This window comes from Mauremys mutica, chromosome 2 (assembly GCF_020497125.1).
Source record: "Mauremys mutica isolate MM-2020 ecotype Southern chromosome 2, ASM2049712v1, whole genome shotgun sequence".
Lineage (NCBI taxonomy): Eukaryota > Metazoa > Chordata > Testudines > Geoemydidae > Mauremys > Mauremys mutica.
Window position 1 is genome coordinate 225,168,049 of NC_059073.1, and position 15,393 is coordinate 225,183,441.

Consider the following 15,393-nt stretch of genomic DNA (forward strand, 5'->3'; position numbering starts at 1 on the left):
GTGTCCATGAGAAGCCTCTTGTAGAAGATGTGCCTTTGAACTTGCATTGTGTGTGAATGATCAACACTAGGCAACTTTCTTTTTTTTTTTTTTACTCTTCTTCCTTTTCCTTACATGTCAATACTTTTGCATTGGCACTTTTCCTTTCTTTTCTCTCCATTGATGTGCAGTGCTGGAATCCCTTTATTCATAGTGTTGAATTGGTTAAGGGAGAGAATCTACCCTCCCCTTACCTTGTTTGACATTTTAAAGTACAGCTGTATAATTAACCTCTACCTTTAAATGCAATAATTCAAGCATCCTGATCTAAGGTCAGAGGAATTATTTGGGCAGACCATGCCCTGATAGCTTTCTACCACACACCTCAAAAAAGTCAGTAGGCGTTATTCTGAAAATATCTAGGAATTTTATAAAATACAGCCTGAACATTCTAGAGCTGTGTGAAATTCTGTGGTTTCAGTTTGCAGGCAGCTTATTCAAATATTTTTGTTTGTCTGTTTCTTGTGTCTTGCTTTGAACACCAGGTGAAAAATGAAACTCATTTGAAACTACCAAGCTTTTCTGGTGTTAGATTGAAATCATGTGAAGCCAAAAGGTTTTGGATTTTAATCCAAAACTGTAATTGGGTCCAAGTTTGTATTAAATTCAGTCCACCTATAACAGGAGCATGTGAACCTTTACTGAACCTGGCACAAGTTTTGCACATCTCTAAATATACCTCTTCCATTCCACATCTGGATTCCAGGAACCATGCTCAGTGAAGTGTTTGATCTTACAAGCTGCAGACCAAAGAGTTCCCATGTGACTGGGAGGCTTTATAAGGTAATTACTGAGTAGAGGGTCTGACATAGAAACCTTTAGTCCAGTGAACACTATACTACTCCTCCTTTCAACCTTCAGATTGCAAAGAGTTTTGGTTATCTAGAGCTCAGAAATGAAGTTTGTCTTGCTGTGAAGCAAGGATCTTGCAAGTACCACTGACAAACCCTCAGAACTTCTAAGCAAGTAGCTCCACATTTTCTATTCCCTACCTTTTAAATACCAGAGAAATTAAATTATACTCCCATACACAGCCTACCCTCCCCAAAAAAGAAGCAAGTAAGTAAGCAGGACTGAAATTGAAAAATAAAATATTCAAAGACCAAAAAGGTGAAAGTACCTATTTGGATTAAAGGAGGGAAATTCTATAATTGCTTCTTTTAACTTCATTCCTAAGGAAATTTAGATGAAAAATATTGTACAAATAAACAATTACAAGTTTAAATATTTATTGGGGCTATAAAAGACAATGCTACCAAACTTTCATGTAGTCATTACTGTTAAATTAAAAATAACCTATGATGGGCAAAACCTGGTATCATTTATCTGAAATCAAAATTGGCTTGGTTTAAAGTGAACCTAGTCCTCCAGATCTGAATTGGTTTTGATTTGGGTATTGCAAAACCCAAACCCAACAAACTAGATTTTTGTAAAAGTAAAATCTCTCTGGTTTTGTTCTTAAGGAATGCTGTATTCTAATTTTCAGAACTCTCAAGTTAGGGCTGAGGGAAAAACGTTTTGGGCTGCAAGAGTTGTATTTCTTTCTGCACTGATAGACTTGACATCAATGTTTTTATCCAGCATACCAGGCAGTTGTTTTGAAATTATTTTGGTTTATAATATCTCTTGTTCAGATTTGTAGTGTAGTTATGCATTTTTTTTTATTATGTCCATCTTTTGTTTTCATAACCCTCAGAGTTCAGGACATATGCTGGCAGGCTGACATGTTTGCCCTGCAAAACTAAGATTTTAAAATAACCATTTTCTACCTTCTTTGTTTTCTTGATGATAAATCTGGAAGGACATGAATTTTCTGCTTTTCTAAAACCAGTTCTTAGTGTGATGAAGACATGGAATTCTGGTAGGAATGTGTCAAACTAGCTAAGCTGACTTTCTGATTTCCTCCACCCATCAACTCACTGCCAGACTGCTAGGCCTTTCTGTTATTTATATTGTCTTATGTTAATTCTTCAAGTAAATTTTGGGCAAGTGAAAGGTCCTAGACTAATGATCCTAAATTCATATTCCTAGAAGTCTTATTTATTCATAATAATGTAATATTCCTTATGCTGGTGATTGTGTATGCCTCATTCATAACTGACACATTGGTAGGAGTAAAGGGTAATTCCACTTCCCTTCTCACTTATTTATTAGCTTCTCTGAGACTGCTAACAAGGGACCTTATCCTGCAAATACCTGTTCATTTGAGTAGTCCTTATCTATATGTGTAGTCTAATTAAATGGGATTAGTAGTAATTAGGACTACTTGTGAGTAAGAATTTGCCAAGATGGAGCCCAGTGGTACCAAAAGTCATGACACTTCTCTGTATAGTGTGGTGGCTATTTGTATCTTTGTCTAGATCTTCACTTAACTTTCTGTTTCAGATTATCTCTTTCCAAACCAGCTGGGTGGCCCAATAGGCATAGATTTGTAGGCTTCTAAGTATTTTCTAATGACTCAGCTTTGAAATGAAATGAAACCTTATCCTGAATCATAGCTGTGATCAGTTTAAGTTTCTTTTTAAGCACGTTATATTCTTCCAGTGACTCTGTCCTTTCTTCCATCCCTCTGAATCTTATTTCAAGCTTATCAAACCCTGATGTAAGAGTCCATTTTAAGTCCATTACCTATCTTTTTAAAATTATAGTCTTATTAGCTATATCTCCACCATCCAGCCACACTTTTGTCTGAGTTGCTATTCTGCAAAGCGTGAACCAGAAGCAAGGCATGGACAGATGCTCAACCAAGACTAGCTCTACCATGAGGACAGGAAAAAGGAGTTGAGTAGGCTATCAAAAAGTTCAGTAACTGTTTATGTGGGACACGGGAGAGCTACCAGGGTAGACATTTGCTTGTATGCCTATGGGGGTAGAACCCTTGGAAGTCATCAAGTATCTAATGTTGTTTCTGTTACCAATTTTTTTCCACAGTTCTTCAGTTGCTCTTACAAATAATTCCTTTGTAGGAATATTTCCTGATGTAATTGCTCTTGCCTTTTTCCAACAACTGAGAAGAAGTGTTTATTCCCCAAATCCAAAAACAAATAGTGACATTTCTTTTTGTTGGACTGTTTCTCAAATACAATATATTTTGTTATTTTATAATAAATATACTAAAGCACAGTATGTAACAACCTTGGTTTAAGCAGGCACAGCTCCATTGATTTCAATGGTTATTTCAAGGCTGAATTTGGCTATGTATGTCTTCTCTCTGAACTGTGCACAAAGGTAAATATTTTAGCTTTTTAAAATAAAAAAATTAACAGAAGTAAATAATGTGTAATCAGTAGAAGGGACTCCATTGACTTTAGAAGGAGTTGGATAGGACTCTGAGAACTGCTTTGTTGTATTCTACTTATGTTCAGAATTCCTCCAATCATTATGTCCAGCTTTGTATAGGTTTTGAAACATTCATATAAAGTGTTTCAAAAAGTACAAATCACCATGCTTATGTGATTTTAATATACTAGAATCCTCTCTTATTGAAGCTAATATTCTCATGTAAGTCCTATTGAATTAAATACCTAAAATATGTACATAATTAAACTAAACAATCCCACCCCCAAATTAGATGTCTGTCCAAGCTACCTCAAACTAATGCAAGACTTAGTACATTGGTAAGTGAGGTTATTAGTCGTGCCCAATTAGCAGGACAGGGATAAGATTTTCTCAGATAGTTGAAGCAATGATGTGAGATTTCTATTAAGTTTGAAGAAATGCGCTAGATAATGGCAGAACCAAGGATTGGTGGGAAGGGAGCAGAAAGTTTGGTGTATCATACTGACTGTCAGACACAAGCAATTGATTCTAACCTTTACTTTATCTAGGGGAATCCTTAGCAGCCTTGCTTTCTTAGCTGTGAAGCAAGTATGGCTTTATTACTGGCAGCACCACAACTACATTTCAACAGGTGCTTTGTTCAGATTCCTCAGTCTTGGGTCCATATTTCATTCTGTTCCACACAGACTATGCATTGTCCCATGATCTGTTACTTTACATTAATATCAGAAGTACAATAATGAGATAGTTGTGGAACCGCTTACAATTGACACTATTTTCACATCCGTTGAAGACTGCTTCCAGGTTCTTTTGTTGAACTAAGGTAAACCTGGAAGGAGTCAAAATTGGACTTGTAAGCAGTTTTCCTTTATAACCTTACATAGAGAGAAACTGCAGCTTCTCCCTAATATCCAAGACTGTTAAATCTGTATGATTTGCTTTTTATATAATTGTAGATAAACATAATTTTAAATATAATTTCTGACATCTATTTTTGAAAATTCTTAAAATGCTTATAGTATTTATTTTCCTCCTAAGCAAATACTTCTTTCTGAAACTATGGAAAATGTAAGAAGAAAAACGGTATGCCTTTTCCTTAATAGAGAAATCATTTAATGGGAGACTGCCAATATTTTGTTATTCTAATAAAGTTTACCATAGCAAACAAACCTAACTCATTGATCAAAGAAGCCATTTTACATGACCACAAAAGGATTTACAGAATACCACTCCTATTAATTACATAACCTAAGAAGTAGTAAACATGTAAAATGCAAGACCTCTGACCACAAAGAAGGAACCACTACATTTTAGTCTAAAGGCCAAAATTCTGTTCACATATACACTGTTGTAAAACCAGAATGACTGCATTGGCTTCAAATATTTCCAATCTTCATTAGAATTTCATAACAAAACCCATAACTCATTGATCAAAGCCACTTGTTCTTCATCAACATAGATATCCTTTGCAGGTACCAAAAATCTGGGTGCTAGCATTGTCTGTCTGTTGAAAAAGATGTAAGATGGGTGTCATCGGCATATCAGTGCATGACATCTCATAACTTTGGGGCCAGTCAGGCTCATTCTCTCCCATAGCTGCCTTCCCTAGTTTCCTTCTTGCCTATTATCTCCCCACCCACTGGCAGCCAGAGCTATTAAGCCAATTTCTTACTCATGGCTGGATCTTCTTCCATCAAGTAGTAATAGATAACAATAGTATTTCAAGCTTCTGTACACTGCTTGCAGAGACTTTCAGCATCTTTTGACCTACTACATGAAGTAGAGAAGGAGTCCTAATGAAGGGGGGAGGGAAAGGGGAGAAATATTTTGCATGTGTTCCTGTAATCTTGGCACTGTGCATTTCTTTGTGTCATTTTGATCAACCCACTTTCAGATGTCAACAGCCACCATTTGCTTGGAATGTTAATAATCCAGTGAAATAACACATGCTTTGTTGCTATTAATTTTTTTTGTAGTGCTTAGGAGCCCCAGCCATGGACCAGGACCCAGTTGAACTAGGCAGTGTACAAAGAAGGAACAAAAAGACACAGTCTCTGTCCAAAAGAGCTTTCAATGTAAGTTCATGCATTTCTTCAAACCCTTATAACCTTATTTCTTTAAAAAAGAAGAAGAAAAAACCCCTTAAGAAAAGGAGAAATTACAAACATGCTACATAACTTTGCTTAGATATGATTGTGTTTCTCAGCACTCTACTATTGTACTTTATTACATATTTCCATGCATTAACCTATACTGGGACTGATTCTGATCCCATGGTGTTAATGGCAACAGTATTATTGGCTTCAGTGGAAGCAGAACCAGGATCATTGTTAGTATGATAGCTGTTTCCTTTGCTAATATCTCATGAAGGAATCTTTCAAATATTTATGTTAATTCTCACTATTTTGTGTGTGAACAAACATTCCATTAAAATAAAAATTCTGGCACAACCCTTCATATCCATGGATGGAAAGTGCTAACTAACTAGCTACTTGTATGGCCCACATGACTGCACTATCTGAGCATCTCATAAACATTAACAGATGTATCCTCAGAACACTCTTGTGAGGTATGAAAGTATTATCCCTATTTTGCTTTAGCATATGAGGAAATGAAGTACAGAAAGGTTAAGAACAAGCTGAGTGCCTCAACCGTAAGACTAGCTTTCTTCCTTATATGATTGTGAAGTTGGCTTTATGATTGAGGAAGAAATAACATCATTTAACCTAGGATAGAGACAATCAAAGAAAAGAAGCTTAAAATTTAAGGCGGGGGGAGGAGGAGAGGAGAGAGAAAACAGGAACAAATCTGCCTGTACAAACTGTAGTGCCACTGGAGAAAGTCACCACTTTTATGGATAAGAAATTTGTTGGAGATAATAGTAGTTACCACCACAATAATAATAAAGCTGTTTTGTCCATGTGTAAAAGGTAAGAAACAAAGAAACACAGCAATTCAATTTGGCTTTATCTTTGCAAACTTAAAATTGTGAAATCCTGGTTCTATTAAAATCACAGGAAACACTCCCATTTAGCTCTTTAGGGCCAGGATTTCAATCAAGGTTTTTCTGATGTAAGTCCAATGTAAATTGGATCAATTTTGTTTTGTAGCGAGTGGTAGTTTTACCACTGACTTCAGTGATAAAACAGTGGGGCCCATTGATTTGGGTCTTATCCTGAAGTTAATGAGAATATTGTCTTAAATTAGGTAATATAGTCCATCCTCACTGAGATATAGTTCACTTTCTATTTAATAACTTTCTTGTTTTATGATTATAACAGGATTAGATCCATTGTCTGTTTAGAAGTGAAATAATTGTCTTTCAATTTGCAAATTAAGGAATGCATAAAGTGATGCACTATACAATGTGCTCAATCATACTGGGCTAAATCTGTTCCTGGTGTGATTCTCATTGACTTCAGAGGAGTTACAGTAGAATTGAATTTCTCCCATTGTTTCTAAACCGGAACAGAAACAGGGTTTTATAAATCAAAAAACATTTGCATGATAACATTTACCAAGTTTATCTTACAAGGATTTTAACTAAAGTCGATTAGCAATCTATAGCCAAAATGTGTATTAAAAGGGATGAAGATCTTGTCTGAGATGCTGAAACAAAAATGCTAGAAGGTTGTGAGTGTCTTTTAATATTTATGTAATCCCTCTGAGCATATCAATCTTATTTTGTGAAAACTTCCTTGTAACAGAACCTCTTTTTCAAAGGAAAATATAGCCTAAAGGGCATACACGAACTTCATTTCAAAAGCCTGGAGAAAAATTCTCATTGAGATTCTTAGAAATAACTGGTTCTCCTTTCTTGAAGACAAATTAGTAAAAGAGTACTACAAGATTGGAATGTAAGAGAATTGCCAGGATCTCAAAAAATTATAGTTCTGAATGAAGAAATAGTTGATACAGAGATGTTTCCATATAGAGTGTATGCTATCCAACAATATGCAGTCCATTTACTGTACAGATATGCATCCATTTGTGGAGTTTGGCAGGCTGAGCATTCTTTACATACATATCTGGCTTTTTTGGTTTTCTACTTGCATTTTGGCATACAATAATATGCTGTATATTACTGGTATATATCAAAATACATGTTGTCAAATATGTGCTTTATTGTATTACTGTAATTTAAAAAATAATAACATAGTCAAAGATGCACATTAAATTCCCTGACAAAAAATCTTTATGAAGTGCTAAGGTTGACATTGGATCTCAATGGAGTCCAGTAAACACCTAAAAAAAAGTATACACAAATAAATAAATAGACTGAAGTAGCCGCTAACAGATGTAGCCAGTTTCCCACTAGCAGATGTAACCTTTCTCACTATCTTCCTGCTCAACCTTCACTTTGCCCCCATGTTTTGTTTTATATTCAGATTGTTGATTTTGTGCATCGTTTTGAAAGCAGTAAATCCAGCATAAATTATTTCAGAATTCTATAGATTATAATAGGAGTTGTCTAATTGGAAAACAACAAGCTTCCAGGAAAGTATAAAATATCATTTCCTGTTCAAGGGATCCATGTCCAATATGCAATAGTAATAACATTGTTTACTGCAGAAAAATGACTTGTTAGTTGCTGCACAGTACAGCTAGTATATTTAAAAATACAAACTTGTAACTGGATGTTGACCTTGCATAAACCTAACTGCATTGATCTGTTTGGTGAAATCATTCTAATTATATTCATAAACATATTCTCCACCTATGTATAATGCTGTGGACTTGTCTTCACTATGATATGTTTCATGTTCGAACATGATTATAAAGTCAAATTATCTAACCCAATGCTGATCCAGACTGACTGGTCATTGTAGATGAGGATAATTTAGTGTATGTCTTCACTGCTGAGTTTACCCGTGTGTGTGTGTGTGTGTGTGTATTTTGATCAGCAAAGGTTGGTAAATGTTGCATTCACTGTATATGTGTATATGTATGTATATACCGGTATATGTGTGTGTGTGTGTGTGTGTGTGTGTGTGTATATGTATGTGTATGTGTGTGTGTGTGTATATATATATATATATACACAGTGAATGCAACATTTACCAACCTTTGCTGATCAAAATATAATCCTTCTAAGCCTACATTTAAATAAGGATGCAAGTTTCAGTTCAAACTTCCAATAGACTGCAATAGTGAGGAAAATTATTTAAAAATGACATTGGCACTGTGTCTTGATTCAACATAATATCAAAACCACAGAATGATCTATTAATATGCCAGAAATATTTTAAACTTGGAATATAAAAAGCCAAGGGCCTGTTCTGAAAACCTTTGGTTCCATTAATAAATACCTACAGCGGCCCCAAATCCCAAAGTCCTTACTAACTTGTCACTAAGTCTTTACTCAAGCAAAATTCCCATTTGATTTCAGTAGGACTAAGAACAAAGGTCTTCAGGATTTGGCCCAAACTGAATTTTGCTGTGCTTTTTTCATATTTAGACTTCAGAAATATGTATCTAAGAGGAATCATGGGACTACTACCCCATTTTTAATGTGCCATATGTTTGTCATATTCTTGAAATATATTTTTGTTATGGTGCCTAAAAGTTCAACAAACTGTGAGTTAGCAAATCTAATTAATAATAGTATCTATGGCAGGAGACTTTTACATTGTCAAACATTGTTGGTCATTATTCACGCCATTAAATTTCATTTCAGGTTATGTAGAAAGGTTCAATAATTTTTTTCTTATCAGGATATATAACACCTTTGAAGTTTACTGTGCTTAACACATAGCAAGTACTCAGTCCTGTAACTTTACAACTGATAGGTAGTTTCACTCACATGAGCAGCCTCTGAAATTAATACAACTACTTGTATGAATAAAAGTTTGCAGGCTTGAGATCAGGAGCGGCTCTAGCCATTTCGCCGCCCCAAGCACGGTGGCACGCTGCGTGGGGGTGCTCTGCCGGTCGCTGGGATGGTGGCAGGCAGCTCCGGTGGACCTCCCGCAGATGTGCCTGCGGAGGGTCCACTGGTCCCGCGGCTTCGGTGGAGCATCCACAGGCAGAGCGCCCCCCGCGGCATGCCGCCCCAAGCACGCGCTTGGCGTGCTGGGGCCTGGAGCCGCCCCTGCTTGAGATCATACTTTGTGAGCCAAATTTTCAGCCAACTTTGACCTGGCCTCAAAGTTAACATATACAAAATTGCTCATGCAGCTGTTTCTGCATATATTGGGCAAAATCCTGGCCACCCTGAAGTCCCTGGCAAAATTTCCAACTTCAGTGCGGGCAGGATTTCACTCAGTCTGCTTGTCTATACAAATAAAGTAATTGCAGGTGCAAAAACGAAACCACTTATTGACAGTGCCTCCTTTTGAGTAAAGGATTTCACCAGCAAAATAGAGCAATAATGGTAGAAGGATTTTCTGTACTTGTTGTTCCAGCATCTTACAGGGTTGGTACATTGTGCTGATGAAACCTAATATCTTTTAACATTGTAGGCCTTTTGTTTCTGCTCTTGTATAGTAGTGCTATATGAGGCACTTTTGGATGTGAAGAGGGACAATAGGTGTGTAGGATTGCATACCAATATTTATGTGTTTATTTTGCTTGCACTGCTGCATTAGGATTTGTATTGAATTTGAGTTCTAGGAGCACATTTAGGCTTCTATTCAGAGGTAAAGTTTCTGTGTGTGTTAAAGCTTTGGTTTGATGGTTTTCTAGTGAAATCATTGTCTCCACTTTATTTCTGTGGAGGAATAGGGGGGGAAAGTTCTATCATTAAATTGAAAATGTCACTGGAAACCTGACATTTTTGTCCACCATAGGGTGATCAGATGTCCTGATTTTATAGGGACAGTTCTGATATTTGGGGCTTTTTCTTATATAGGTGCCAATTACCCCCCACCTCCTGTCCCGATTTTTCACACTTGCTATCTGGTCACCCTAGTCCACCAGGATAAGAGTGATTGCCTCATTACAAGAAGTTGAGACTCCTGGATCATGGAGCAGGAGCTGTGAGAATTATAATTGTTTTTGTATTAGCATGGACCTATGAGTTCCCGAAATGAAGCTTTGAAATTCCAAAGCCATTTCAGAAGTGTTAACTAAAAATCCCCACAGTGTGTATCTGTGTACATAGTGCCTCTGAAATGTTTCAGACTATCAGCTATGAAAATTTGTTAATCTTACACCCCTAATGATCTTCAGAAATGTCATATGCAAATAGAAAATGATTTAGTGGGAGCTACATGTTATGTGTATGGTCTCTCTAAGTTTTATAACCTCTTGATATAAAAAAAATCAGTTAAGTGATTACTCACTGTGCACATCTGTATTTGAGTTGTCTTTCTTAGAGAATCATATGGTTCTTAGGTGTGATCATTTTTCATGTACTTCTAGAGTCTTCAGTCTGTAAAATCTTAGTTTAAAATATGTATTTGGAACCCACAAAACATTAAGTACTAGTGTCCTCTACCTCTAGCCCATAGAAGGGGCCAAGTTCAGTTATGCTACTGGGGGAACAGCAGTGGGAACTCTGCCTGGCCTTTCGAGAACAGTGGTCTGTAACTGCCCCTTACCAATAGCATGTTGTTATCCTCTGTGCCAGCTCAGAGGCCCAGAAGGCAAAAGCTGTGCCCATACTTCACCCATCTCTTTTCACTTCCTTTCCACATATCTGATGAAGGGCTAGGCATGCAGCCCCTGTTTTCTCTTCCCCATAATGTTTGGAGAGGAAATGCAGGAAAACCATTCAGGGTGTGGAAGGTATTACTTTGATGAAGGCTACGTGATCATATAGGTCAAGCCACAATATGGCCAGTTTTGACTGGTGAGGCGGCCACCTGCTGCCCCAGTTACAACAGTCAGAAAATGCTGACATAAACTCCATTCTAATTAATATTCCAGTCAGTAACATGAAAACAATTCTGGACTCTGCCAGCTGTGAGATATGCCAGTCAATTAGAACATGACCTGACATGCATCATAATTCTGAACATTGCCAGCATCTGTCTTTTATGCCATGCCTAGATAATCTGTGTGTGTGTATGCGTGCGTGTAACAAAATGTTTGCACAGCAATAATGTACATTGCCTAATGTACTGCTAAAGGCTCAGATTTCATCTTCTCCTTTTTGCCCCCCTACTCCTCCTCCATAGACATGAAAGACCATAAAAAGCAGCAGAACTTCTGCATTTTTTTTTTGTATGCAGTGTCGTAGCTGTGTTGGTCCAAGGATATGAGAGAAGCAAGTGGGTGAAGTAATACTTTTTTATTGAACCAATTTTGGTTGGTGAGAGAGACAAGCTTTTGACCTTACCCAGATCTCTTCTTCAGACCTGGGTATGTTCTTGGGGTGGCTATCCCATTCCACCACTTATGCTGCTGTGACTACACTTTTATTTTAGCACACTTGCTCAGTCAGCACTAGCGCGGACATTCGAGATGGAAATTACACCTCCAGCTCCAATGTATACGTACTCGGAAGCAGAACTGTGGCTAGTGGCTTAACAAGTATACAGATCCATTAGCAAAAACTCCTGTGTGTTTGGTGGTTAGGGAGAGGTGAAGAAGAAGCATGTGTGTGTGTGTGGGACAATGGGTATTATTTATACAGCCAAAATTGTTGCTATGGCATCATGGGGATGATTCTATTCCCATCTTCTCTGTAGAGATCTATTATACATTTATTTAGTTTTGCTCAGTCCTTCAGGATTATGTCATACTCGTGATGAGTGTGCTACTAAATGGATGTTTCTTTTTAAAGTTATCTGTTTTAGCTAACAGACCCAGGACCATGTTTCTGTGCTAGTGGTCTCTACTGTAAGATCAGGGCCAATGTTATGTGCAGTACCTATGGCTTGAAGAAATACTTTTTCTTCAATCACTCCAGCACATTAAGGGGCATGGGTCCAAGTTCCTGAGTGTCTCCTTCCGGGAGCCTGTCAAGGTTCCTCCCCCACTCTGAACTTTAGGTTACAGATGTGGGGACCTGCATGGACACTTCTAAGCTTAATTACTAGCTTAGATCTGGTAACACGGCCACCATCCAGAAATGTCAGTGTCTGGATCACTTTCTGTCCCCCCAAAACCTTCCCCTCCCTGGGCAGCCTTGAGAGGCTTTTTCACCAAGTTCCTGGTGAACACCGATCCAACCCCTTGGAGCTTAACACAAGGAGAATTTAACCATCCCGCCTCCCATCCCCCACCAATTCCTGGTGAGTCCAGATCCAATCCTCTTGGATCTTAACACAAGGAAAAAAATCAATCAGGTTCTTAAAAAGAAAGCTTTTAATTAAAGAAAGAAAGGTCAAAATTATCTCTGTAAAATCAGGATGGAAAATACTTTACAAGGTAATCAGATTCATATAGCCCAGAGGAACCCCCTCTAGCCTTAGGTTCAAAGTTACAGCAAACAGAGGTAAAATCCTCTCAGCAAAAAGGAACATTTACAAGTTGAGAAAACAAAAATAAGACTAACACACCTTGCCTGGCTATTACTTACAAGTTGAAACATGAGAAACTGATTCAGAAAGATTTGGAGAGCCTGGATTGATGTCTGGTCCCTCTTAGTCCCAAGAGCGAACAACCCCCAAACAAAGAGCACAAACAAAAGACTTCCCTCCACCAAGATTTGAAAGTATCTTGTCCCCTTATTGGTCCTCTGGTCAGGTGTCAGCCAGGTTTACTGAGCTTCTTAACCCTTTACAGGTAAAAGAGACATTAACCCTTAACTATCTGTTTATGACAGAGCCAACTTCCACTGGTCTTAAAATGGGTAATCACAGTATGAAGACTAGCAGTATATGTTCAAATAATTGTGTGAAGTCACTTTCCTGTTTACATGTGTGCAACTGAAAAAGTGATGTTTTTTCAAAGGATTCAATAGTTATGAAATGAGTTGGTGCTACCAATCTTTCTGGCCAGGAAATATTTTGTATATATAGAAGCTATTAGGGATTTTAATGGGAATTTTCAAAGTGTTGTAGCTGGCACTTCTGTTTCTATATTCTTCAGCATTTCTGAACAGAAGCACCTAGAGATAATTTTTTAACCAATGTAGGCCAAATTGTTTTAACACTTACGTAATGTACTTAAAACCAATATAAATAACATTTTGGTAAACTCATTTATTAAACAGTAAGGTGAATTATCAGAAGGGGAGAGATTCAAACAGACTAAACTAGACAATTCATGTCCATATGCTTGTTTGTAAACAGTGAAGAAGTCTTTAAGGGAAAAATCATAAATCTATCTTTCAGAGACACACATGATGAAATCATATTACAATATCTTATCACACCTGGGTTGATACTGAAGCTCTCTTAAAAAGTGACTGCTCTTCCTTAAGGGCCAGAAATATGCTGAGCAATGTGGCTCTCCTGGGAGTTGTGGAGGATTCTCAGACCTGAGTATCTTTATTACATTTTTCATGCTAATGTACAGTTCAGTAAGCCTGTTGCTTAAAGTCACATTCAATGTGCATTTTAGCCAGGACAAACAAGGCCCAATCCTGGAGTCCTTACTCAAGCAAAACTCCAATGGTAGGCAGGACTGGATGCTTGATTAACCCTTGGCATAAATCAGAGTTCTGAGCCCCTTGGAGCATAAAGTCTGCTGGGTTTATAAACAATCTGCTGCCACCTGCCTTATGCGAGAGGGGCAAGACAGATGAAAGTTGGAGGATGCATGGCCAAGAGATGCAATGTTTCAGTACACACCCTTTGCAGCATCTGGCAGTAGGGTTCTTATGGAGACATTAATGGAAACTAAAGCTGCCCCTGACTCCCAGAACCTCCAAGAAGGTGGCAGGTATAAAACAATTGGTACTTCTCAGGAACATGACTGCTCCCTGGAGTGCAATGGGCCTGTTTCAGTTTATGTGCAATTTACACATTCATTCCCCTCCTGCAATGACTAACTCATTGGATCAAACTCAGTCTTCAGTTCAACCAGTGTAACCCCACTGATTTCAATTTCAAATAATTTTGAGAACTAAAATTATCATCAACAATAATCTTTCCATAAAACACGAGAAATACATTTCCAAACCATGACAAGGAAACATCTTTATTATAGAAATCAAGCCAACTGCTAAGGCAAACTGACAAGCAACATAACAATTTAGTCTGTTAGAAGTGATGACACCAAAATATGTGTTAGAAGGAATAAAGAAAGAGAGGGAATAAACAATTAGATATATCTGCTTGCTTGGGAATTAAGAGTTTCAAGGAAAAGTCTCAAGGGAAAAATATATTTAATTAGGAGAAGGAAAATAGGACCGAATGCCCTCCCTTACTTTTTCCCCCCCTGCATGTTTTTTTAAACTCCTTGACTGGAGTATCTATAGGTTGAATTTAGCCCTTGATGCTTTACCTTTCAATTCTTCATACAGCGATCCACACTGATTGATTTTTTTCCCCCCATATCTAAAAATCTGTCCTCAAAGGACATCAAAAGTGGAGCAGCTACTCAATACCTATGGGTCAATTTGCCTCCATGGGATCTTGTTCCCCAAACATTCTAAAGATCATCCTTTTTCTGACACAAGAGGTATTTTATCAGATAATATGAGTGCTTAAGAAGCACTTCAGGAATCACCCATACAGTCTTGGGAATTTATATATTTTGTGCAGTAGTTTTGGGTTTCAGGCATCTAAAATTGCCTGACCTGAATTGAAGCTACCCACAAAATTTTTGTCTATACATGTTGTGCACTCCACCTCTGTTTGAGAAATGCTGAATAGTTGTGCACATATAAATATATGTACTCTTTTTGTAAATGTTTTGTGAAGCAGTTTAGAAATGTACTTGCATGAAATGTTTCAAATATCTAGCCATAAGAGTTACATTGCTCTGTGCCAAAATATCTTGAATCAAGCAGTAATGATAGGAAAAATGAACCTTGGATTAGAAATGTCCTAGGTATTCATTGTATTGGAAGGAAAGATGAAAATGTGCTGATACTTTTGTTCCCTGGTAATATCATCAGATAAGGGATTGAGGGGATTGTGATTGAGTGTATGTGCAAATAGCAATGAATCCTATCAGTGCTCCCATTATGATTTGCCAATATAGTGTTCTGAGCATTATCTTCCTAAGGCTGAAATCCTT

General features: G+C 37.4%; 1 protein-coding gene across 2 annotated transcripts in view; it reads left to right on the forward strand.

Moving 5' to 3' along the window:
* The window catches only part of ZNF385D (zinc finger protein 385D), a 922,283-nt gene that overhangs the window by 282,827 nt on the left and 624,063 nt on the right, over positions 1-15,393 (forward strand). For both annotated transcript variants that reach the window (XM_045007121.1, XM_045007122.1), the window contains one exon: positions 5,295-5,393. The gene's annotated coding sequence lies outside the window, so the exon portion shown is untranslated. The remainder of the gene's footprint in view (positions 1-5,294; positions 5,394-15,393) is intronic.